Source organism: Cryptomeria japonica, chromosome 1 (assembly GCF_030272615.1).
Source record: "Cryptomeria japonica chromosome 1, Sugi_1.0, whole genome shotgun sequence".
NCBI lineage: Eukaryota > Viridiplantae > Streptophyta > Pinopsida > Cupressales > Cupressaceae > Cryptomeria > Cryptomeria japonica.
The window spans coordinates 233,601,023-233,626,841 of record NC_081405.1 but is presented as its reverse complement, the minus strand read 5'-3'; positions in this window follow the sequence as shown (position 1 = coordinate 233,626,841).

Genomic DNA, 25,819 nt, shown 5'->3' with positions numbered 1-25,819 from the left:
AGATCACCATTAAAGAAACTCCACAAGGCACAACCTCCATCCCAAAGCAGTATAACCTTGTGGAATAATTAGATAAGACACCCGCACTTATATCCATCTTAGAGCTTTTGTGCCTATCCCCATCTCATAAAACAATCTTGGATCAAGCTCTCCAAGAGCCGTCAGTCCCTGCCAATCTAAATACAGATCAATTTCAAGATATGGTTGGTAATCTGAGGCCATCACCATGTCTCACTTTCCTTGAAAGTGACAACACATCCTTCCAACAACCTCATAATGCCTCACTCCATATTGAAGGATTTATCAACCAACATAGGATCAAGCGAATCTTGATCGATAATGGAGCAGGCCTAAATATCTGTACATTACAATTGGTCACATCATTGGGATATGCAGTTGAATTAATGGACCCTCGCAAAAAGATAACCATAAAAGCCTATGATGATGCAGAGCATTCTTCAAAAGGAGCAGTTGTGTTACCAATCCTTGTGGGCCCAGTGGTGAAACATATCATATGTCAAGTTTTGGACCTTCCTCTACCATATAATTTATTGTTAGGAAGACCTTGGATACATGTCATGCAAGCCATTCCATCCACCTATCACCAGTGTATCAAGTTACCTCATAATGATGTAGAAATTACAATCTTTGGGTGATGCAAATCCATTTGCATATTGTAACAATATCAACCATCAGCCATAGATTACCATTCCTAATAGCAGAGAAGCTATTCCATCCACATCATATGTAATTCTAGCCTCTCTTTCCAATTCAAACACCACTATCCCAAAGCAAGAGAAGCTAAAAGTGAAAATGACAGAGGAAGGTCCTAGGGAGTACAATCTAAGCCAACTCTTTTGTGTTGGGAAACTACCAACTTCCCCTAGAACTCCTGGTAAGCCTCAAAGGTTACTTCAAACATCACTGGTCAAGCTAGCATGCACTTTGGTGCCTTTTATCCTTGGAAAGAGTTAGGAAGAGGAGACCAGAGATGAGGACTTAGCAGAATGGATCTATAAAGACCCTATCACCACAGAAATCCCACAAGCTAAGCTTCCCACAGATCAATATGGAAAAGGCCTTACCATTATGCAAAGAATGGGCTATGATGGTCAGAGTGCTTTGGGACCTTGCAAGCAAGGACGACATGAGCCGTTGCAGCCTGAATTGAAAGCCTAAAGATAACACTGGATTAGGCTTTCAAAAAGAGACTCTTCCTAAGCTCAGGTTTAAAGGGAAACCCAACAAACCTCTATATCAACCTAATACTCTAAAGAGGCCACCCTTGATTATATAAGCAGCACCAAGAACCGCACCAACTGTCCCAATGAGGCTGAGAATCCCAACAATACCATCTACAGTACCAATCATCCCACCAATCAAACCAACAACCCCATCAATAGCAACAACCGCATCAATATCACCATTAGCAATATCAGAACCCCTAGTAGTATCGACAACACTGATCATTCCATCAGACGCAATAGATTCAACAATACCAATACTCCCAGTATCGAATTCACTAATCCCAATAATCATCCTCGCAACACCAACCATTCCATCTCCAAAGGTAGACCAACCGATTAAACCTGCAGTGTTTAACTCAAAGGATATACCGGTTTGGTATAGTAATCGAATACTGGAAAGCGACTTACAGACCACACGAGTGGGAATTTGATTCCGTACATCTCAATACTTTAGATGAGGAAGACACATCACCACCTCCACCTCACAAATAAATCCCTATTTACGGAGAAGCACAGATTAAAACCTCTTGGGTTCCTGAACTGGAAACACCTTCCACAGACCCTACGTCACATCCTATGCCTGATTTTGATAGGGAGAGTACCATCAATGACCTTCACCACAACGTCTTGACCCTCACAGACACATCTTATGAACTTAACTTGATTGATGAGGTAATGCCCATTATCCATCCCGAACTCATCGAATGGAACCAACCAAATCCCCCATGCCTTGACCATTTACAAAATGATGAGGCAATCATTGACTTTTTGGAACTACAAGATAACATACCAAGCAGGGATCACAAAGCTGGATTCACCATTGAACTTAATAGCGCAGCCTACTTCGAGGTGGATGCCAAACCTTTCAACTGCCAAAATATTACAATAAAACATGGATCTTCCAGTGAAAACCACACTGTGGCACTGTTTGATCCCAAAAAAGTAAAAAGAAAGAGTGTATCCAAAGGTGAAAACCTCTCTGAGGTGCCTACGGATGAAAGGTTTGACATCCTCCCCTCTAGTGCAAATCAAGAATGGTCAACGATCCTTATTGAGGAAATAAAAGAATTCAACTTGGGGACTCCTAAAACTCATCATTACATACATCTGACATCTCTTTTAACTCCAGAGGAATAGCCTAAGTTTGTAGAGTTCTTCCAAAAGTGTCAGATCAACTTTGCATGGTCATATGCAGACATGCCTAGTCTAGATCCTGATTTAGTCATGCATCACCTCACCGTAGCAGAAGGAGATAAGCCAGTAAAATAGAAGCTTCGCAAGATGCACCCCCAGATTGTTGTACTAGTCAAAGCAGAACTTAAAAACTCCTGGATGTTGGTTTTATTAAACCAATTGATTATACAAATTGGATCTCCAACATTGTACCTGTCGACAAACCAAATGGGGGCATTTGTATCTGTACTAACTTCAGAGATCTAAATAAGGCATGTCCTAAAGATGACTTCCCCCTACCAAACATTGACATGATTGTAGACCTAACAGCAGGACATGCCATGCTTTCTCTTATGGATGGTTTTTCAGGGTACAACTAGATAAAGATTGCACCAGAGGATCAACATAAGACAACCTTCACGTGTCCATGGGGAACATATTGTTGGAATGTAATGCCTTTTAGTGTAAAGAATGCAGGGGCGACCTATTAAAGAGCAATGACCAGCATCTTTCATGATATGATGCATTACCATAATGGAGGATTATGTCAATGACTTATTGGCAAAATCATTAACAAGAGAAGGTCATCTGGAAATATTAGAGAAAATCTTTGACAGACTAGAACAATATCATGTTTGACTCAACCTAAAGAAATGTGTCTTTGGAGTAACCTTCTAGGATACATTATCTCAAGCAAAGACATTGAGGTCGACCTAGCAAAGGTCAAAGCAATCATGGACATGCCACCTCCAAAGAACATTAGTCAGCTAAGAACATTACAAGGGTGGCTTCAATCCATCCGAAGATTTATTGCACAACTAGTAGATAAATGTCATCCCTTTACACATCTGTTACACAAAAACATCTACTTTCAATGGGATGCCAGATGCCAGTAAGCATTCCAGATGCATAAGGACTATCTCATGAATACATCATTGCTGATCCCACTAGATCCAAGTAGGCCTCTATTGCTCCATATTTCAGCAACTAATACAACATTATGAGTACTACTGGCACAACACAATGCAAAAGGGAAAGAGTGTGTCGTATACTATATATCTCGCACACTGGTTGGCTATGAACTCAATTACACACCTATTGAGCGAGCTTTCCTAGCAGTAATCATGGTAGCCACTAAACTGAGGCACTACCTGTCAACACATAAAGTATAAATCATTGCAAAGATCGATCCACTAAAGTACCTACTCAACAAAGCAGCATTGATAGGCCGATTGGCCAAATGGGTGATGATTCTAAGTGAATTTAACATCGAGTATGTGGACCGTAAGGCTATCAAGGGCCAAGTTATTATAGATTAGTTGGACGATGCACCCCTCACAAGTGATCATCCTCTTGTTTCCAATTTTCTAGATGAAGAGATCTTCATGATGACAATAGCACAACCATGGAAACTATACTTTGATGGTTCATATACTAGGCATGGTTCAGGGGCAGGCATTCTGTTTATCACAGCTCAAGGTGACAGCATCCCGAAGTCTTACAGGCTAACTTTTCCATGTACAAACAACATAGCAGAATATGAGGCCTTGATCACAAGACTCAGACTAGCCATACAATGGAAACTGAAAGAGATATAGATATATGGCAACTCCCAACTAGTCATCCGACAAGTCACAGATGAGTATCAGACCAAGGATGATAAACTCATGTTGTACAAGCAAATGGTTAACAATTTAAAGGCATCATTCATGACTATCACCTTTGAGTAGATACCCAAAGATTAGAATCAAGTTGTTGATGCTATGGCTACCATTGCATCTCTCCTAGATCTTCCACAAAATTCCACACACTACGACTTCTTGGTAGAACAAATTTGGATTCCCGCTTATGATATCCCCGAATTTGAGATGATATGTCACCTTGTTGGTTCTGAATACCCATGGTACGGTGAGTTCTACACCTATCTCCATGATCACACACTTCCTCCTAACAAATCTAATAACCAATGCAAAGTCTTCATTCGCCAAACCGCTTGATATACCATCATTACTGAAACCCTATACCGACATAGGCTTGATGATACTCTCCTTTGACATTTGGAACAGGATGAGATAACAAAGGCCTTGGAAGAGGTACATGAAAGAATTTGTGGGACTCACTCAAGCGGTCCTTCCTTAGCAAAGAAGATCATGTGTGCTGGATACTATTAGCCGTCCATGGAAAAAGATTCGTACTATTTTGTCTGAAAATGCAAGAAATGCCAAGTTCACTGAGACTTGATACATGCACCAGCACAAGAATTGCAACCAATCACAACGCCATGGCCCTTTTGTTAATGGGGACTTGACCTTGTGGGTAAAATTCATCCATCTTCATCTAATGAACACAAATTCATTATTACCGCCACTGAATACTTCACAAAGTGGATCGAAGTTGTTCCACTTACCCAAGTCACTGGCAAGTAGATCGTCTCATTCATCCTTAATTACATCATCTTTCGGTATGGTGTACCCATGTCCATCATCACAGATAATGAGCTTCCTTTCAAATCAGGACATCCGTGAGCTCTGTGAGAAGTTTCACATCCAACAACGCTTTTCCACTCCCTATTACCCACAAGGAAATGGTCAAGCTGAAGAATCAAATAAGAACATATTGAGAATCCTCAAGAAGAAAGTCAATGATGTCGGTCGTGATTGGCATGTTCAATTAAATCCAACATTATGGGCATATCAAACTATCATTCGAACCCCTACAGGCACAGCTCCCTACTCATTGGTCTATGGCGCAGAAGCCATCCTTCTTATTGAGGTCGAGATACCATCTCTATGGGTTTCCTTTCATAATCTTATAGATGATGAAGCATACCGATTCTCCCATCTTCAAGACTTGGAACTACTTGATGAAAGGCGACAAGCTAGATACAACCATCTCAAGGCCTATCAGCAGCGCATGAGAAGAAGCTATAATCATCGGGTTAGATCTCATACATTTGAGGTAGGTGATCTTGTTCTCAGAGAGAATCCTCGTAACCAACCAAATAGAGAACATCAGAGAAAGTTTGAATCTAACAGGCTGGGTCCATATGTTATCACTGTTGTATTTGGGTCTGGGGCATATTAGTTGGCTACTTCAGAAGGAGAACCGCTAGCAAATCTGATCAACAACATGCACCTCAAACGGTTCCATACATAAGCTATACAGAGCATCAGGCTCCCATACATATCAGAAAGAATACCAAAAACATTCAGATAAATGTCTTGAATAAAATACAAAAAAATCAAAATAGTAAAGAAAAATCATACATCCAAACGGTGAACAACCACTCCGATGGCACCTTGGGTACATACAATGGTGAAAACCTAGCAAACAGGCACCACTCGTAAAGGCTATGGTTCCATTGTCTTTTAGACTTGTTGCGATCATATTCATTGCATCCACTCATCCATCCATCAAACCATGGATTGTTATTGATCTGCAATCAAGGATAGTACTTCATGTGTCTTGCATCCCGCTTTTTCATAGTCATGTCTAAATTGGGGGCAATGCTCTTAACCTATTGATGGAAGTGGATTCTACATTACTTGTGATTCATTGAGTTCTTCATTCAAAACTGTCTCACAAAATCCAAAAAAAACATTCAAAACTGTCTCACAAAATCCAAAAAACATTCAAAACAACTCAAAAGTCCCCCAAAAAATCATAAAACATCAAAACTTGATCAAAAACATGGAAACACATAAAAATCCTTTGTACATACGCATCAAAGCAGATACCAAACAAACATTTTGAAATACTCAAACAATGACCACTTATCACATCGACCAAACAATCAACATCGACACGCAAACTATCTTAACAAGGATGCATCCTTCTTTACCAAAACAAAGACATGCTAACATTTTCTTTGACAAGAAAATTTTATTTAAGCTATCAAGTACTTGGTTAGTTTGATAAAGTTATTTATTCATTTATATCAGGTTCCTACGCTACTCTGGGATATCCACAAGTGATTAGAGTAGTCGGGATAGTTCCTAAGCATTGTTTGTTTATCTTTTGCGAATTATTCCAATGAAGTTCTGGGGCATGTACTAATGGTGTCTACATGGGAAGTTCACTAAGCTACGTGATCTTATCCGAAATACAGTCATGGATCACTCTGGCTTGCTGACTACAACATATACCTCGACCATATGAGCATGAACCATTATGGAGGGTCCATATTATTTATTTATGTTGCTTGCTTACAGTTACAATGCTCCACAACTTGCTTCCTACTGCCTCGTCCAAGATTGATACTGTAGACACCTAAAATTGTCCAATCTAATCAATTAAATATCTTTATTTATTTAATTACTTTAGCCTAATTCATCTATTAATTAAATAAATCCTTATTTATTTAATTAATTCATTTATCCTCTTCTAGCCTTATTTCTCATTTAGATAAATACATTTATTTATTTAAATTATCCTTTTCCTAAATTAAATAAATATCTTATTTATTTAATTATCCCACTTCTTCTATTAATTAAATAAATCTTTATTTATTTAATTAATTCATTAACCTTTTCTACCCATGACACATGTCATTCATCTCTTAATTCATACACTACCTACCCCTTTTATTATTTTATTATTTCTTTTACCTACCCTCTAATCATAACCGACCTCCTTTTACACCTCTCAATCTTATCCCTCCATTTCATATAGTGTCTTCTATATAAGGAGATGCTTCCTTCATTATCAAATGCCCTCGTTGACTACATGACTACACTACGCTTTTGAACATAAGCGATCCTACTTGCAACCACATTCTGTTCTTTGTTGAGCTCTTGTGCACATATAAAATCTAAGAGCAAATATATCAAGCAAGATCAATGGAGATAGGAAGAATGGAGATCCAAACCCTATTGGACATGTGATGGTATAATCTTTGTGATTTCATTTGATTTGCATTGTCTTAGAAATCTTCATATGTTATGGTGGATCTTTGTTGTTGTTAGGCTAGGGTTTTGTGGTTGAATTCATTTAGTCTTTCAATATTGTTATTATTGTTATCCATTTTCACCATATACATTTTAGCATGCCCCGTGGGACATGTATTTTTGTTATATCTATGTTTTTTGCAGATTTTTCTAATCCTATATTGTTGTTTTGTAAAACAATTTGGAGAATAATCTTCTGCAGCTAGGGTTTTGGACACAAAATCAAGATCTTGGAGAGATTTGATCATATCTCACAAATGGCTTGGAAATTTTGCACCAAATTTTTTTTTTTCAGGTTGAAGAAAGTATCAGGAGCTCTCAATACAAAATTCAGAATTTTTGGAGCACATTTTCATTTTCTATGAATCGTTTATGATTTTTCATAAAAAATTAATTTTGAGAGCAAATGAGAGAATTTTTTGGATTTTCTTACATTTTTGGAAATCACTCAGAATTATACACAGGATCTATTCTTTGTGATTTTTATTTTGATGCAAAATATTTCCCTAAAAATCGAATCTTTAAAAATTAGGGTTTTTTCTTATTTTGATCAGATCTCACAAACGGCTTCGAATTTTGGCATCAAATTTTTTTTGTAGGTCAGGAAAAGTATCAGAAGGATTCAGTAAAACTTTTAGATTTTTTGGATCACTTGTTCAATTTATATGAATTTTTTATGAGTTTTCATAAAAAATTAATTTTGAGAGTAAATTAGCAAATTTTTCGGTTTTTCTTACATTTTTGGAAATCTCTTAGAATTATACATAGGATCTGTTCTTTGTGATTTTAAATTTGATGCAAAATCATTCCTCAAAAATCAGATCTTTGAAAATTAGGGTTTTGCATTATTTTACTCATATCTCACAAACTGCTTGGATTTGTTGCAAAAAAAATTTATGCAGGTTTGGAAGACCATCATGACTCTCCAGTAAAAATTTCAAATTTTTTGGATTGATTTTGCATTTTATATGAATTTTTTATGATTTTTCATAAAAAATTAATTTTTGGAGCAACTTAGCAAATGTTTTGGATTTTCTTACATTTCTGGAAATCTCTTAAAATTTTACAGGTGGTCTTTTTTTATGATGAATTAGATCTTTGAATTGGTCAACAAAACGCATTGTTGAAGGCCCCTATTTCACAAAGTCTTTTGGATCTAAAATTTACCTAACTTGTGTGCTTGTAGGAAGGGGTGATTATTTGAAACAATCCAAACTACTAACAGATCTTTGTTGCAGGGGTTTTTGATCTTTATTGTATTCTTTATTTTCATAGACTAGCAAACACTTCAATTGGTGCAATAAAATTGAACCATTGTCTTTTGTGTCTTGAGTAATAGGCTCTTTTTGTTTCATCTTTAGAGGGCCTGTCTCCTCGTGTGGTCATTAGGACTACTAGTGAAGAGAGAACGACCCAAGTGGTAGCAAAAGAAAAGCCATCTTCTTCCAAACCACTATAAATAACTGTATTCATGGTGAAAACTATGAATAACGTGTGCTGATTAGTTCATACCGACACTATGTCTCCCCATAAACCCGTTTAATCAAATTTATTTGATCATTTATAGGGTGTAACCCCTACCGGCTGGGAGCCTTCTGTATTTACAGAGCTGAAAGTGCTGCATGTATGGCCACACAAGTGGATGCCCTTACTAGCACCTTTTTGTTTTAGAAGCCAAAATCCTTCTAGTTGTTGGGGCAGGAGGTCGGACCTTTGGTAGCGGCCCACACACATACGGTTCTTAGTAGAGATACAAAGTTCGCCACAGGGAGTTTTCATGGGGACTGATGCTTGGCTGACCCGAGAAGTGAGTGCCGAGGGTGGAGCCAGTGAGGTCAAGCATCTAAGTATCTGTTCTGAATAGCGTAGCCTCGGGGGTAAAACCTCATGTGGGATCAACAACCATTGTCTTGGCTAGCCATAAGAATTGTGCTTGACTTATTTTAAACATTCAAAACATTCAAGACCAAATAGCAAAACATTGTGTCTTTTGTGTCTTCAAGTGTATGCAAAACATTTTTACATCAAACAACACACTTTTATTGGAGTCATTTTGAGTCTAAACACTTGCAAACATTGAGTCCTCATCAACATTGTGTCCTCTTGTCACGAAAAACAGTCAAACATTCAAATTTGGTCACAACCAACAACTTCACAAATTGGAAAAATTTTATAGTCCAGCAAACAAGAGCAATCAGTTTCAGAATTCTTGAGCTTCCTAGGTTGTTTCTCCAGGTTTTCATCTAGTATTCAACTTGTCTTTGGGTCTCACAAAGTCCATCATTGCTTTACATCTTGCATTAAATTTACATTTGTCTAAACTTGAGTCAAAAGGTCACTTGCTTGTCCTCATCATACTTTGTCAACATACTACATACAACAACATTTTGCTAAGTGGTCCCTCATCAAGGTCTATCACCTTTGGGTCTCATTTGGTCTTACTTAGAGTCAAGGTCAACTTACCTCATCAAGAGAAACTATCCTCTCTTTGGAAGCCACACCTACTCTACTACATACATACTTGGCCTTACACTTTGGACATTGCAAGTACACTTCAGATTCATTTACATTCCATCCAACTCTTAGTCTTCCATACTCTTTCCATTTTCATCTAGTCTCATCTAGTCTCAATCATCTCGGTCAATACCTAGTTCATGGTTGAAACCCATCTTCAAAAATCTAGGAGAGAAACTAAAGAGGCTCAAGAGTCTGCAAACATGAGTTCTTATGAGTATGACAATGATATCTTTTTCAATTCTGATCATACTACATTACCTGACATGGATGCTTATAGAAACATTCCAAATGTTGAGAACATGGACACTACAAACAAAAATGATACACACAATGATGATATGGACAACTTTTCAGTACATTCAATAGATGTGGAAGAATCCATTATGGATCCCCATTTTAATCGATTGGTTGAGGAAATAATGAGGAGGGATAGACAATACTTCTTACAAATGATGGCACAAAGTGGAGCCAAGATACCTCATGATTTTGACATGTCTCAAATAATGGAAAATCGACCTTTGCAACAACCTCACTCCAACATGGATCAAAGGAGGCCTAATAGTGGATGCAATAGAAGACCACATCTTGTGCCTGAATCACCATCATCTTTGTTTCAAAAACCATAGGTCCCACATACACATGGTCAAGCATATGATACTCACCTTCGCAGACCATTATCAAAGTCTTATGCAGAGAAATATGCTCAGTCACATATCAATGCTAAGGATCAACCACCAAAGCAATTGGATATCAAAGGCATGCTCAAAATTTGGACACAAGGAAACCCCATGTCAAATTTGGGGGCAACACATTAGAACATGACATGCCTATAGAGTATGGTATACATGGACAAAATAGATATTTCGTCCCTCAACATGAATCTATACCAAGTGGTCCATATATGCAACATCACTATAGACCTCCTCCATATGAACATGTGTATGATCAATATCATCCATATATGCAACATGCTTCTCCTCCAATTGGTGCCTCAAGCATGGGGTATGGTCCAAGAAGTCGATCTCCACCTAAGAGCAATTTGGAGCAACAAATCAGGGACTTACAAAAGAAACTGGAGGACATAAATACACTGAAGCCAACATACACAATGAGAGACATATGTCCTTATCCATTTGACAAGAGCATTCCAATGCCTCCTTTTCCTACACACTTTGTGACACCTAAATTTGATAAGTATAGAGGAAAAGGGGATCCTAAGGCACACATAAGATAATTTTTCACAGCTTGCATTGAGATAGCAGTAGAAGAGACATATTTGATGAGATTATTCCCACAGAGCCTAGGCAATCAAGCTATGGAATGGTTCTCCCAACTTCCACCTAGAATTAAGTCATGGGGTGACTTAGCAGAGGCATTTATTCAACATTTCTCCTACAATACAGAGACATACATATCAGTCACTACTTTGTGCAACACCAAGCAAAAAGAGGGAGAGTCTTTTGCATCATTTTTACAAAGATGGAGGAATCTAGCCAGCATATGCTCTTGTGAAATTCCACAAAAACAAATGGTAGAAATGTTCACCCAAAATGTTAACAAAGAGATTGGTTATGACTTAAGGAAAGCTTGTTTGTCCACCTTCAAGGACATCATTGAAAAAGGCTTAGCAACAGAGAAGGTCCTAATTAAACAAGGAGTCATTAAGATATTCAAGGAAAACAAAGATGACTTTAAAGGAAAAGACAAGCCAAGATTTTGGAATAAAAACAAGAACACAGTCAATGATGGTGTTGTTGATGCCAATACAGTGCGACCCAAATTCATTTTTTCTGGATCAAATCAGGTGAATACTCAAACAACTTCTAAATCATGAAGGAAGTACACTCCATTGGGAGAACCACTTGAGTCAATTTTCAAAAAGCTAGTGGCAAACAAAGTAATCATAGTTCCAGATTTTCCTCCATATGAACCAAAGGTTAAACCAAATTGGTGGAATGATGCCGAGTATTGTGAGTTTCATAAGAGCAAAGGTCATAAAATAGGAAATTGTCATTTACTGAAGAACATCATACAAGATCTCATTGATAGAGGTGACATTGAGATTGAAGGACACTCATCCAATCAAGAACATGAAATGTTTAAGGAACCATTCCCAAAGCATGACAAGGGAAAAGCTACAGCCACAGATGACCAAACCAACTATACCAGAGCATCTTATAACTATGATTCAACCATCAATCACATCTCGATGGACAATTATGTCTCCACCATTATCATCAAGGACACAACCCCCGAGAATTCTACCCAGAGACCCAAGATCATTCTGAAAGGCGTTGGATCTTCTTCCTATTGGCAATATAACAAGGATATTGAGAAGGTTGTTGATGATTATGGACATAACTGATTAAAGATGTTTTACTGTCTTGATATTATTATTTTGTCATTGATGTCAAGAAATTGATTTTCTAATTCAGTATGATGTTGCCATATCTTAAGAAATATGATATGAAGATTATAAAGAAGTCGATAAAAACACAGGAAATAATATGATAAGTTATTCAATGGGAAACTCTACCGAGTCAGACAATGATGAGATCTTGATGTTTTAGATTGTTTTAACATCATACATATGTTGTAAAATGTAAAGGTTAATACTACACTATGTTATCAGCCAAAGAACCTAGTTGGTAAACCCTAAGGTTATCGCGGTCGGTTAATGAAGACAGAATGTCTACCGAGTAAAGTTTAGTATTCACCGAGTTGTAACTGAGCTATAACAGAATGCATTAAATGGTTACATGTGATATTTAATGAAAGAAGCTGATGGGCTGGAGCAGATCAATGATTGGCAAGCCGTGGAAGAAGTTTGTTAACAAATCTAAGTCAATGGAAAGTTGGCAAGAAGATCTACAGCTCAAATTGAACCGCATTACCCTAACACAAGTTCCAAGATGATTGTACAAAGTTTCAAGGTAGGGTAAATTGTTTTTCAGATCATAAGATACAATGAACCTGGACAAAATTGAAGATCTGATGGCTATGATTGATCATGGAAAATGTGATCAAGGAGATTAAGTGGTTAGATGATTGTTTATAAATAGGAAACTGTTGATAAACAATTCATGCGAGCAAGTGTATGCACAGGGATACTACATAGTGATCACCGAGCACAGAAGCTTGAAGACCTGTTGGAATAACAGAGTATTGATGCCCAACAGATAGACAAGAATAGTTCTATGTCTAGAATGTGTTGAACAAATAAGAATCTACTTTAGCATTTTAGATGTAAAGTTGCAGATAGATTGTATTACTGTTAGCTTGTGAAAGTAATAGGAAATCTCTTAACCGAGTGGACTTAATAGTCTTATAAGTAAATCCTCTAACAAGGTGACATTCTAAATGAGTGTTTGAAATCCTTTGACAAGGTCACTTCTAACAAAGTGAAGATCCTAACAGATCTGAGGGAAATCCCTTAACCGGGTCACATCTAGCAATGTGTTTTGTAATCTTTAACAAGATTGGCTTTTAACTGAGCATACTCTAGAAGAGTATATTTCTTAGTGGGTCCGAAATCCCACAGTGGTTTTTCCCTATTTGGGTTTCCACATTAAATCTAGTGTTATGAGGTTTATATTGTTCATATGCTTTTGAGTTTGCATGTTTGACAGTTTTTATACTATGACTGATATATGTTACCAAGGTTGAATCTGATGTTTTCATTAGTGATTAAGTTTGTATGATTCACCCCCCCCCTCTCATCTTGTTAGCTATCAGATCTGTACTTATATTAAGTATTAGAACTGTCACTTCCGAACCTACCTCTGAATGTCATGTTACAACTCATCGAGGTAATTTTACTTTGCAAGGTGCTCCAACTAAAAACACCGCTTCCTCATCAACTAAGCCTAAGTATGACCTTATAGAATAGTTAGGGAAGACACCCGCGCTCATCTCCATTCTTGAACTCTTACGCATATCCCCACACATAAAGCCATTCTCGACAAAATATTGAGAGACACTGCTTTTCCTACTGATCTGAACGTGGACCAATTTCAAGCCATGGTGGGATACCTTTCTGTTCCACACTCCCTTACATTCACAGAAGCTGATGATGCCTACGTAAGACAGCTACATAATGCACCTTTACACATTGAAGCCTTCATACACAAACATCGAATAAAACAAGTCCTGATAGATGGAGGAGTAGGTCTAAACATTTGTACATTGAACACTATTAAACAATTGGGATATTCAGATAAAGCTATGAATTCTACAAACAAAATTACCATCAAAGCATATGATGATGAAGAGCGTTCATCCAAGGGCACAATCATCTTACCTCTCAGAGTTGGGCTAGTTACAAAAGATGTGGTTTGTCAAGTCCTTGATCTAGATCTCACATACAACATATTGCTAGGACGTCCATGGATTCATGAGATGAGCGCAGTCCCATCTACATATCATCAATGTATCAAGTTTTCGCACAATGGAGTTGAAGTGACCGTCAAAGCGGACCCAAATCCATTCATATATTGCAACAATCTACAACCTCGATCAGAAATAACAATCCCAGTCAATCGAGAAGCTATTCCTTCATCAGCATATGTGGATCCAGAATCCTTCAAACCTTCTACATCAAAGCAAACAGAGCTCAAAGAAAAATTCAAGGTTAAAGACCTGGGATGTGGTGAGTATATCTTTCATGTTGAGCAACTCCCACTATGTCCTAAGGTATTAAGTCGACAGGAACAATCTATAAATAATTTGCAAGGAATTAGGTGTGAACCACCTAGTGTTGTAGCTACTAAGTCCAAATGCAAATCTCCTCTAGTGGTGCAAGCAACTCTTGATATCAATAGTCCTAAGAGTGGTTCCAACGAAGAATCTATTGAGTGTATCGCCAACCCTCTTGAGAACTCACATAGCCTTACCATTTCATCTGCTCATTCCACTTCCACTCCACTTCCAGACTTGGATCAACAAGAAGTACAAAAGCCCTTACTCATTGGAGATCAAAAATCAAGCTTTGAAAAGAAAAATCTAAAAGTAAAAAATAAAGAAAAGTCCTTTAGTCAAAATCAAAATCTAAAGCTATTGGACTTTGAAAAAATCAAGCTCAAGGATAAAAATTCTATGAAAGAAAAAGAGAAAGAGATGATCTCCCCTAATATCAAAATAACTGGGGGCAAAAGTTCTACAATTGCAAGTCAAAAAGAATACTTGTTGATCATAAGTCTCCATCATGCTATCCTACTTTCACTTCTTTTCACAATCATAAGCCTTCATCACTCATCCACTTGTTCCACACATCCATTCCCTTATGGCGATACATCATGGACCTTTAATGGAACTTCCTCAAAGGACTTTGTTGTCAGGGATGCCCAAACTTCTTTAGGTGACATGCATATGGGCCTACGTAGTCCACACATTAGTAATTCTATCTCAGTTCCTTTATCAAGGAAGACAGTCACTCGAGCTACACATCATTCAGTCAAGGAATGATACAGCTACAATCATAAAGTGAAGCCTCGTACATTTGAGGTGGGTGACTTAGTTCTCAGAGAAAATCCTAAAAACCAGCAAGACAGAGAGAAGGGAAAATTTGAATCAAATTGGCTTGGTCCTTACATCATCATAGCAGCATATGGATTTGGCGCATATCAGCTCTCAACTACAGAAGGTGAACCTTTGGAGGATCCTATCAACAGCATGCACCTTCGCAGGTTCTACACATAGCTCTTTGGAATATCCTAATTCAAAAAATATAAAAAAATCAAAAATACAAAAAATACAAAAAAATAAAAAATTTCAGAAATACAAAAAAATTCAAAAATTTCAAAAATACAAAAAAAATTATAAAACAAAAAAAATCGTTACTTGGTGAAAACCTGGCAAACAGGCACCTTGTGACACAAAAAACATTGAAAAATAAAAAAAAGTAAAGAGAAATAATTTCGTCCAACGGTGAAAACCACTTCGGTGGCGCCCTGGGCAAGTACCATGGTGAAAACTGAGTCACTAGCGATATGTGTAGAGACATTTCTCCTCCCTCCTTCAGGATTTCACTTTCATCATTTCACTTTGCACACACTCATAGCCTATCCATTCATAATAAACTTACCCATTCCCGTCATGGCTTGTTATTTATCTACCCAAGATTGGTTAGCTATCATTATAAACCTCCCTTTTCACCTCCCTTTCCATCCATAATAAATCAGATCCTATCTGTGGCTAAGGCAAATCCTATGTCTAGTGATGGGTGTGGAACTGAGAACATCACATGTTTCGAGGAGTACAGTTTCTTCCAGCTTCCTTCAGTCTATCCGCGCACAATCCGCAATAAAACAACATTTGCATCACAGATCCACAATAAAGTTTCATCTTCTCCGCAATAAAGTATCAGTTTCATGGATTTAGTCAGTTTTAGATGAGACACAACAGCAACAATGGGCTTCAACAAATCAAATCTTTCAACAGACTCAGACAACATATGGTTCAGTGCTATCTAGCCTTTCTGTGAAAGTAAACATTGTGACCACAATCAAATAAGACTTATACAAGTGACAAGAGACACTAAATTTGAGGACTACAGTGGATGTTGGTGTCGAGTCTTGGTTTTCTTTTGATTTTATCTTTTGGTGACATGTCTTTTAGCTTTTCCAGGATGTCTCTGACTAGAGATTCTATCTCCAGGATGTCTTTGACTAGAAAGGTGAGGATGGGGTATCGTCACCTATTTTTCTTTTGATGTATGTGGATTGTCTTTTAGTAATGCTATGACTTGTCCATGGATATGAGGACACTAAGAGTCTAGTGTGAACTAGGGCATTCCTTGTTTGCAACTGTCTTATCTCCATGCAAATGGGTACAATGACTTTCTGGGTCGAACATATGCCTCGATTGTCATAACCTATTTTGCCATAATAAAGCTCAATGATGATAAATCACAAGAAGCTCTTTCACTTTCATATCTTCTATCTTCCATCCCCATTTCTTGATTGACTTCCATCGTCCTTCTCGAGTCCGCGTAGCCTGCTATCACATGACTGAGTATAATGGCACACCAAAAACATTTGCATTTCATGTAGTTGCACCTGCATTACCACATATAAGCATTTCATACATACATATAGATATCACAACTGCATCACATCCTGCACACAACACCTATTAGCACAATTTACATTTGCATTATCATATTCGTCTGCATTACATACATTCACATTTGCATCATGCATACACATATAAAACATAAAAGAACAAAAAAATATATTGCATTGCATCATATACATATTTGCATCCATATCATAAGCATCACATAGAAACATCTCATCACATAGGTACGCATGCATATAGCTGCTGCAAAGATGAATCATCTCATATATATAATCAAAAGTGTCATGATACAATGATGTCAAAATCATATGGCTACAACCACCCGAAGGTGTCTACACCATAATACAACATGGTACAAAACTGATACATAAGAACCCACTAATCACTCCTATCAGCACTGCTACTAATGCTAATCTAGTCCGTGTCATGGTATCCCAAGCCACATGTCTAGCCCTCATCTCCAGTCTTGGATCCTGAAACACTCATCTCAGGGTCTCCCTATCTCCATCTTGATCATACGGAATTAGCTCCCCATCGATCAATATCTGCAGAATCTTGTATACATCCTCCAAGGTGACTGTCATCTCCCCCATCGACAAATGAAAAGTGAAAGTCACAGAGTGCCACCTCTCCGCCAGTACAGTCAGCAAACCCATGTTTGCCCGAAACTCAGGCACATACAAAATATGTCTCAATCCCATAGCCTCAATCGCAGCTCGGTCCTCGGCTGTCAACTCAGGTCACAACCTCTGAGTCAATGGGAATCTTTCCCATGACTCCAGCATAGGCAAATACTCTTGCAGTCACACAAATCAATCATCTCAGTCCTAGTGACACTCATTGTTCATCACAAAGTGTTGCTTCTATCCTAGTGGTACTCCCTGTTCATCACAAAGTACTACGTGTTTGGCACTCCCTATTCATCACAAAGTGCTACTCACATTTGCACTCACTGTTCATCACAAAGTGTTGCTCATATTTTAGTACTCCCTGTTCATCACAAAGTACTATATCTTGGTACTCACTATTCATCACAAAGTGCCTTGATCTATCTTATCCTAGGGCCTATGCTTGAGTGCATCCTCTTGAGTAGTTTCCTAATTGGCAACATATGTTCTATCATAGAATTGTCAATCCTAGCCCTATTTTCTATCCTAGTTTTCCCTAGAGGACCTACTTGAGTGTATCCTCTCAGCAACTTATCCAATCAACAACATATGTTCATCACAGAACTGCCGATTTGACCTAGAAGACACAAATTCACATTTTTGGACACAAATGCGTTTTCCTGACATAAACGCGCATTCATTACATTACCTAGCATGCATTAATGACAACAATAAATGCATCAAAGTACAAGGAGGTTTGGTGGTACTTACTGGCTCTCCTGCCTTTGCTGGCCTCTGGAATCGGCTAACACGGTCGAATCTATGAACCAAAGCCATCACTGCTGACTGCTGCTGCTCTTTTTTTGCACTCTAATCTCTTGGAGGTGTAGATGACAATGAGGATGTATTTCCTTGTGGTCTATCTTATAGACTACCCTAACCCTCGTTTCTTGAGTCAGTCTTCATTATCCCGTGACTCTGTCACTTTATCCGGTCAGTCCATTCTATCCCGTCTTTCTTATTGAGAGATTGTCTACGATCTTTTTAGACATTTTTTCATCCAATCTCTCGAGGGGGCATATCATTCCCATCTTGGGGCAACTTTGTATCAGTTCATATTATCTTCTTTGAAACAACGCGACAAGCTGCATTATCTCAAAGAGGGGCAAAATGTAGACACCTAAAATTGTCCAATCTAATTAAATAAATATCTTTATTTATTTTATTACTTTAGCCTAATTCATCTATTAATTAAATAAATCCTTATTTATTTAATTAATTCATTTATCCTCTTCTAGCCTTATTTCTCATTTAGATAAATACATTTATTTATTTAAATTATCCTTTTCCTAAATTAAATAAATATCTTATTTATTTAATTATCCCACTTCTTCTATTAATTAAATAAATCTTTATTTATTTAATTAATTCATTAACCTTTTCTACCCATGACACATGTCATTCATCTCTTAATTCATACACTACCTACCCCTTTTATTATTTTATTATTTCTTTTAACTACCCTCTAATCATAGCCGACCTCCGTTTACACCTCTCAATCTAATCCCTCCATTTCATATAGTGTCTTCTATATAAGGAGATGCTTCCTTCATTATCAAACCCCCCCGTTGACTACTTGACTACACTACGCTTTTGAACATAGGCGATCCTACTTGCAACCACATTTCGTTATTTATTGAGCTCTTGTGCACATATAAAATCTGAGAGCAAATATATCAAGCAAGATCAATGGAGATAGGAAAAATGGAGATCCAAACCCTATTGGACATGTGATGGTATAATCTTTGTGATTTCATTTGATTTGCATTGTCTTAGGTAATCTTCATATGTTATGGTGGATCTTTGTTGCTGTTAGGCTAGGGTTTTGTGGTTGAATTCATTTAGTCTTTCAATATCGTTATTATTGTTATCCATTTTCACCATATACAAATACTACCATTGCTCAATGATGAACAATAAAGCACTATGGATCATCATTTCATCTCATCTGTTTATATTGCATTTTGTTGCATATCACCCATTCATTATTCATATTTATGGTTTTTTTTTATGCAAATATGAACAAGTTAAAAATGAGCAGTTATTTAATAATCAATTGGTCTTGGATACAACCAAGATAGAGTTCTCTAATACATCATCAGTGCATCATACAAATTCTCGCCAACTCTCATTCATCTATCATAAACACATGATATCATCATTCCATTGCATTTAGTTGCATATAAATGCATCTAGTTCATTATCATTTACTTACATGTAGGTTCATTACATCCATTTTAGATATTCATTTAAGTACATTTAATATCATTTAGGTGCATTAATTATCACTTACTTGCATTAGCATCATTACATCATTTCATCATTACTAAATAAAGGCATTTAGATTCATTTGTATAAATTTCCCATCATTTACTACCATTATTTAGCCATTAAATGTACATTCATTTAGTCATCTAGGTACAGTTATATGTCTTTTACATCATTCATCATTATTTAAAGTTTGTTTCCAAAACATTCATCTAGATTCATTTAGTTGCATTCATTTGCATTTATCTATCTATTAGTTAAGTACATTCATCTACCAATCTAGTATATTCTTATACTCATTCATTTCATTCTCATCTTTACAAGTTTCCTCTGGATTCATTAAGATGCATTCATTATCCTTTTAATTGCATTAAGGTGTAGTTATTCATTATCCCTTAGTTGCATTATCATTTCACTTAGTCATATTTTAAGTCATTTAGAATCATAACATAAACATTTGTCTCAACATTTGTTTATTCATTTTACACGTGCATTCATTTAGAAATCATCACATAAAAATTTGCATCACCACGTGTTTATCCATTTTTGCATTCATTTTTTTACAATCTATACACATTTACATAAACCATTCGATTCATTGCATTTCAGCATATCAAACACAACTTCATATCATCATTTTATCAACATAAAGTACTATCTATCTCATAATCAACATCATTCATTCATCATTTTGCATACATCATCATCACGGCATTACATACGTAAAGAATTACAAACAAACGAATCATAAATATATTAACCTGCATCCACATGTTACATCACATTCATAAACATCCATATAATCATCATAACGTGCATATAGAAATCATCTCATCATCATATACATCTAGCAAGTAAAAACATCTATCTAAGCATAAATCATAAACTCATCATCCTGCATAAATCCATACATATCATCACAAAATATGGGATCTCCTCATATATCACATCATATATCATCTCGCAAAAAAACATACATGTATCAGAGTAGAATGATGTCAAAAATATCGGCTACCAAGAGCCATCCAAGTCACAGTCCAAACTGACAATATAATAAAATACATAAGGCTCTCTCAAATGGCACTTTGGCCAGATGCTGCACCACCATCACCACCTGCTCCCCCACTACTCCCTACACCACCCACACTATCTCGACGTGGAGGACCCATCACACCACCATTGCTCTGCATCCTTTGAGACTAGTTTGATCTCGCCCGACGCATCTGTGAATAGCTCAATGCCCGTTGACTGGATGACACCGCCTGCTCATATAAACCCCGCCAATACTCTATCTTCGCCTGCACTCATCATATCTCCCTCATCACCTCCCCAGTAGGACCCTATGCTCCTACCCCAACTCGTACTCTCTCCTGCAGCTCCATCAATCTCTCCACCACATCATCTCTCTCTCGCAGCACTACAATCAACTCTGACTCCCATGCAAACAAATGAACATCTCTAGCTGCAACCTCGGACTCCATCTCCTCCACCCGTGCCTCAGCTGTTGTAAGTAAAGTCTGCATATATAGTAGCATATGCTCTCACACATCTCCCATCCCCATCGGATACTCTCTTCCACTAGTAGCTCCCTCTCCCATATCCATAGGTACCTCTCCCTCCCCCATATCCCTGCCACCTAATCTGACTCCTCCCTGCATCAAAGGCCCATGTGATAGTTGCAACGGCTGCCCGCCTCTCCCTCTCCACTGTAATTGTCCACCTCTACCACCTCCACCTCCAAATCCACCACCACCACCCCCTCCTCCTCCTCCTCCACCACCACCACCATCACCTCCACCTCCTCCATCACCTCTACCTCGTCCATCTACTACAAGTCCTTGACCTCCTCTCCTCCTCCGTCTTTGTCTCCTATCATCCTTAAAAGCTGGAATCGGCTCCGCCGGATCCGATATAGTGGAATAGGATGTGCAGTAATGTACTATGTGTACTCATTTGTAACCCCTGCATTTACAACCCCCGACCTCATATGCCATGGTCTCGCCTGTAAAGTCTGAAACTCTACTAAGGCCCGATCATACAGTAACACTGGCCCCCACTGGAATCTCTCCCATACCGCTCGTGCATACTCCCCTGATCCCCTCGACAATCCTTGCCTCCAACCGAACTGCCTCATCACCCTGCCAGGTACCTGTCTCTCCACATTGTAGGATGTCCTACCCATCAAGTACCGTGTTATAAGTACATAAGGAAAGGCCTCTGCATCATCATCCCATGACTCACACTCAATACAGGGCCTCCAGATCACTATATCTAGATCATCTAATGCCCGTTGCCACCACTCTAACTTCCCCATGTGGGGCTGACTCATCATACCTTCATACATATACACATAGGACTGATCCACTACCCTAAATCTCAGACTAACAGGTCATGTCACGGGTAGGTGCTCCCATGCCTAGATATGCAGCAGAGTGATCCCAACTCCTAGAGAACTCGTTTATCGGTAAACCACCTTATGCAGATCTTGATATAAATTTTCCATAGCGGATGATCCCCATGCAAAGTGGGTTCCCTCAGTCACCATCTTCTCTATAACCTGGCCCCAACCCATGCTCAGTCCATGTGATCGTTGATCAGGGCATAGTAGGCCCCCAACAATCTCTGATAGAACAACTGGAAGTGGCTCATATAATGTAGCTATCTCCTCCCACGCTACCGAGCCATTGTGAATAAACACATCCTCATCAAAAATCTATTGCACAACTACTGTCCCCCATGCTCAGTCATATGTCACAAGATCCCCTTGGATAGGGATGTGTAAGATCCGACACACATCCTCCAGTGTCACAGCCATCTCCCCCATAGCTAGATGGAACGTACAAGTCTCGTTGTGCCACCACTTCGCTAATGTTGTCATTAGGCCACGATTCATCTGAATCATGGGCATGTACATCACATCATAAAGGCTTGTCACTGTAATACAATCAATCTCGACCTCCATCAACCGATCTCTCAACTGCTGCGTAGCTGGATGCCTCTCCCGCATCTGTAAGATGGGAAGACCCTCCTACACATCATCACACATCTGCATCATCATTAGTTGTTTTATTTCAAACTTTCTTAAGTTTAAACCTAGAATATCAACAAATACTCTAATCAAGTATCTTCGGGTCTCAATAGGTAAGCAATCATGACAAAACTAGACTACAATAGGCATTTATCATAATGACCTAGTCCCAACGGGGCTGCTATGGTTTAAAACAACTAACCTATCCATCCATCAGCATCAGGCGATCATTTTTATAACACTGGGGCATCTATTTTTTTGACAGTAGCGCTATTCTACTAACAATTGCGCTAAAACAACTACACATTAGCGCTACAAAACCAATAATGCTAAAACCACTACACAACGATGCCATTTCTGGGCAAAAGCACTACAAGACTGACTCAATCGTGCTAAAACAACTGTACGAATATGCTAAACCTTGCAAAAGCGCTAAAACCACTATGCAATAGCACTTTAGCGGCACAAAAGCGCTACTTAAAGTGACAACCACGCTAAAAAACAGTTTTAGTGCTATTGTCTTGACTCAACTTGGACACTGGAAACAAGACATAAAAAATGCACAAAAAGCAAAATTTCAAATTGGCATACAACTGGTCCATAGTCATCTGGCCACTGGAATCAATAGACCCACTTTAGTCGATGATCTGCTATCGGTACTGGCATCCTGATTGCTGCTTGCTCTTTCACCAAAGTCACTATCAGAGCTCTCAATCACTATGGAGATGGATACAAATGACCCTATTTTTTGCCCCTTCACCCCCATAGATACCCTTCACCCTAACCCTAATTTTACCTCGCTCGCCGTTGTGGTCCCTGTGAACTTCCAGTGCCTCCCATTTCTTTGTTTTATCTCTGTTTTTTTCTATTCTTTCACCATTATTGCTAAATTCTTCTCTTCTACCTCCCTGCCAATTCTCGTTCTTTTTCGAGAGATCGCTTGATTTTTCAAAAAAATTTGGCCCATCTCTCGAGGGGGCATACCACCCATTAAATTAACATTTATGAGGCATATTTCTTCTCGCCTATTTTTCTTTCTTTGAAACGACACGATAAACCGTACCGTCTCAAAGAGGGGCAAATGTAATCACATAAATCTGTCCATTTTAATTAAATGAATATTTGCTATTTATTTGATTAATAAACCCACTAGCCAATAGTTAATTAAATTAACATTTAAATTAATTCATCTTCAAACATTCTCCTATTAATTAAATAAATTATTCAATTTATTTTAATTAATTCATTAAACCAAATTCACAATCAATTAAATGAATAAATCTTATTTATTGAATTCAATTCCCTTTCCTCTTTTAAATAAATAAATAAAACATTTATTTAAATCATTAAATCACCTCCTACTTGCATTTTCCTACAAATGCAAGTTGCAACCACAAGTTGAAATAAATTAATTTTATTTTAATTTAAATCCTATTTTTCCTCACCCACCAAATCCACTTGCAATCCTAAATCCCCTTCTAGACCCTTCTAACCACTTTCTAATCATTCCTAATTAGCCTAATCCATCCCCTAAATATTGTCACATTCCTAAGCAACTTGAGTCACTTCTCAGAGACTTCAAAGTCTTTGAAAAGCATTTAATGTTTTATGTGTTCAACAAGCTAACCTCTAAAGTCTTCCAAACCACTAATAACTATTACATGACCATTAATGACTCTTACATAACCATTTATGGTTAACTCAACTCACCCACATGGTTAGAGACTTTACCTCTAATTCAACCCTCATTTAACCCATGGGTCTCTTCAAGCATTTACTGCTTTGACCATGGTTATCCTCACTAACTCTTGCACAAGAGTTTATCCATTGGATAAAGACATTATTTATTGGATAAAGGCTTTGTTCTTTCAACTCAACATTAACCTTACCTCCCAAGTTAACCCTCAAGTCATGTCAAGCATTTAATGCTTATTCTCTCTCCTCTTAACCCATCTCTTGTTGACATTTGTCATCTTGGGATTGGGTTGAAAGTCCTCACATGGATCTTAAACCCATCAACCCTGACCTTTGTTGAGATTACTCAATCTCAACCATCCATTGCTCCATTTTACCTATAAATAGAGCTCACATTCCTCATTTTCAAATCATCAAGCATTCTCAAGCACATCTATGATCCTGAAAAAATTGTATGCATTTAACCTATAGTGAAATTTAGAGAGCATTTAGCATAAGCATTTACATTTACTCTATTGGACTAAAATCAACACTAGATTAGATAATATCTCATTTTTAGCTTGTTCATGTTTGCATTTTCACGAGCTTTTATTCACAATCTTGAACCTCCATAAGATATCCAAAAATAGTGCAAAAAGCTACTGAGAGCTACACTCATTTGGGAACTTGGAGAGGAGAGGAACAAGGGAGGAGAAGGTACAAACATGGTGGAGGGCATTTGGAGATGTCTTGTTGCATTTCTTAGTTTCATTAAGCTTTCTGTTTTGTGTGTAATCTCTCTCTTGATATGCTTGCTTAGGATTGTTTTTAATTTGTGATTTCTAACACTAGCACTAACAATTGGTTGCTTGTTTGTTTGTGTTTGTTATCCTAACAATCTCCTTTTTGTAGAGCATTGGGTCCTATTTTTAAATTTGAACCTTAATTCTGCCCATCTAGAAATCGTAAAATTCACCAATATTTTAGGGTTAGCTTTGAAATCATCGTAATATTCATCCCTGAAAATTTCAAATTAAGTTGGTCGGACCATGTGCATTCCCGTCACGGTCCTTGGGTTTTTTCTCAAAATTTTGGAAAACTATTATGACTGTATTTAATAGTCTAAATCGAGAAGATTGGCTAATTTTGTCGATTTTTGATCCCTCTAGAATCGAAGATACCTCCAAAATTCAAAATTTCAAATTTCAAGAAATTTTTTAA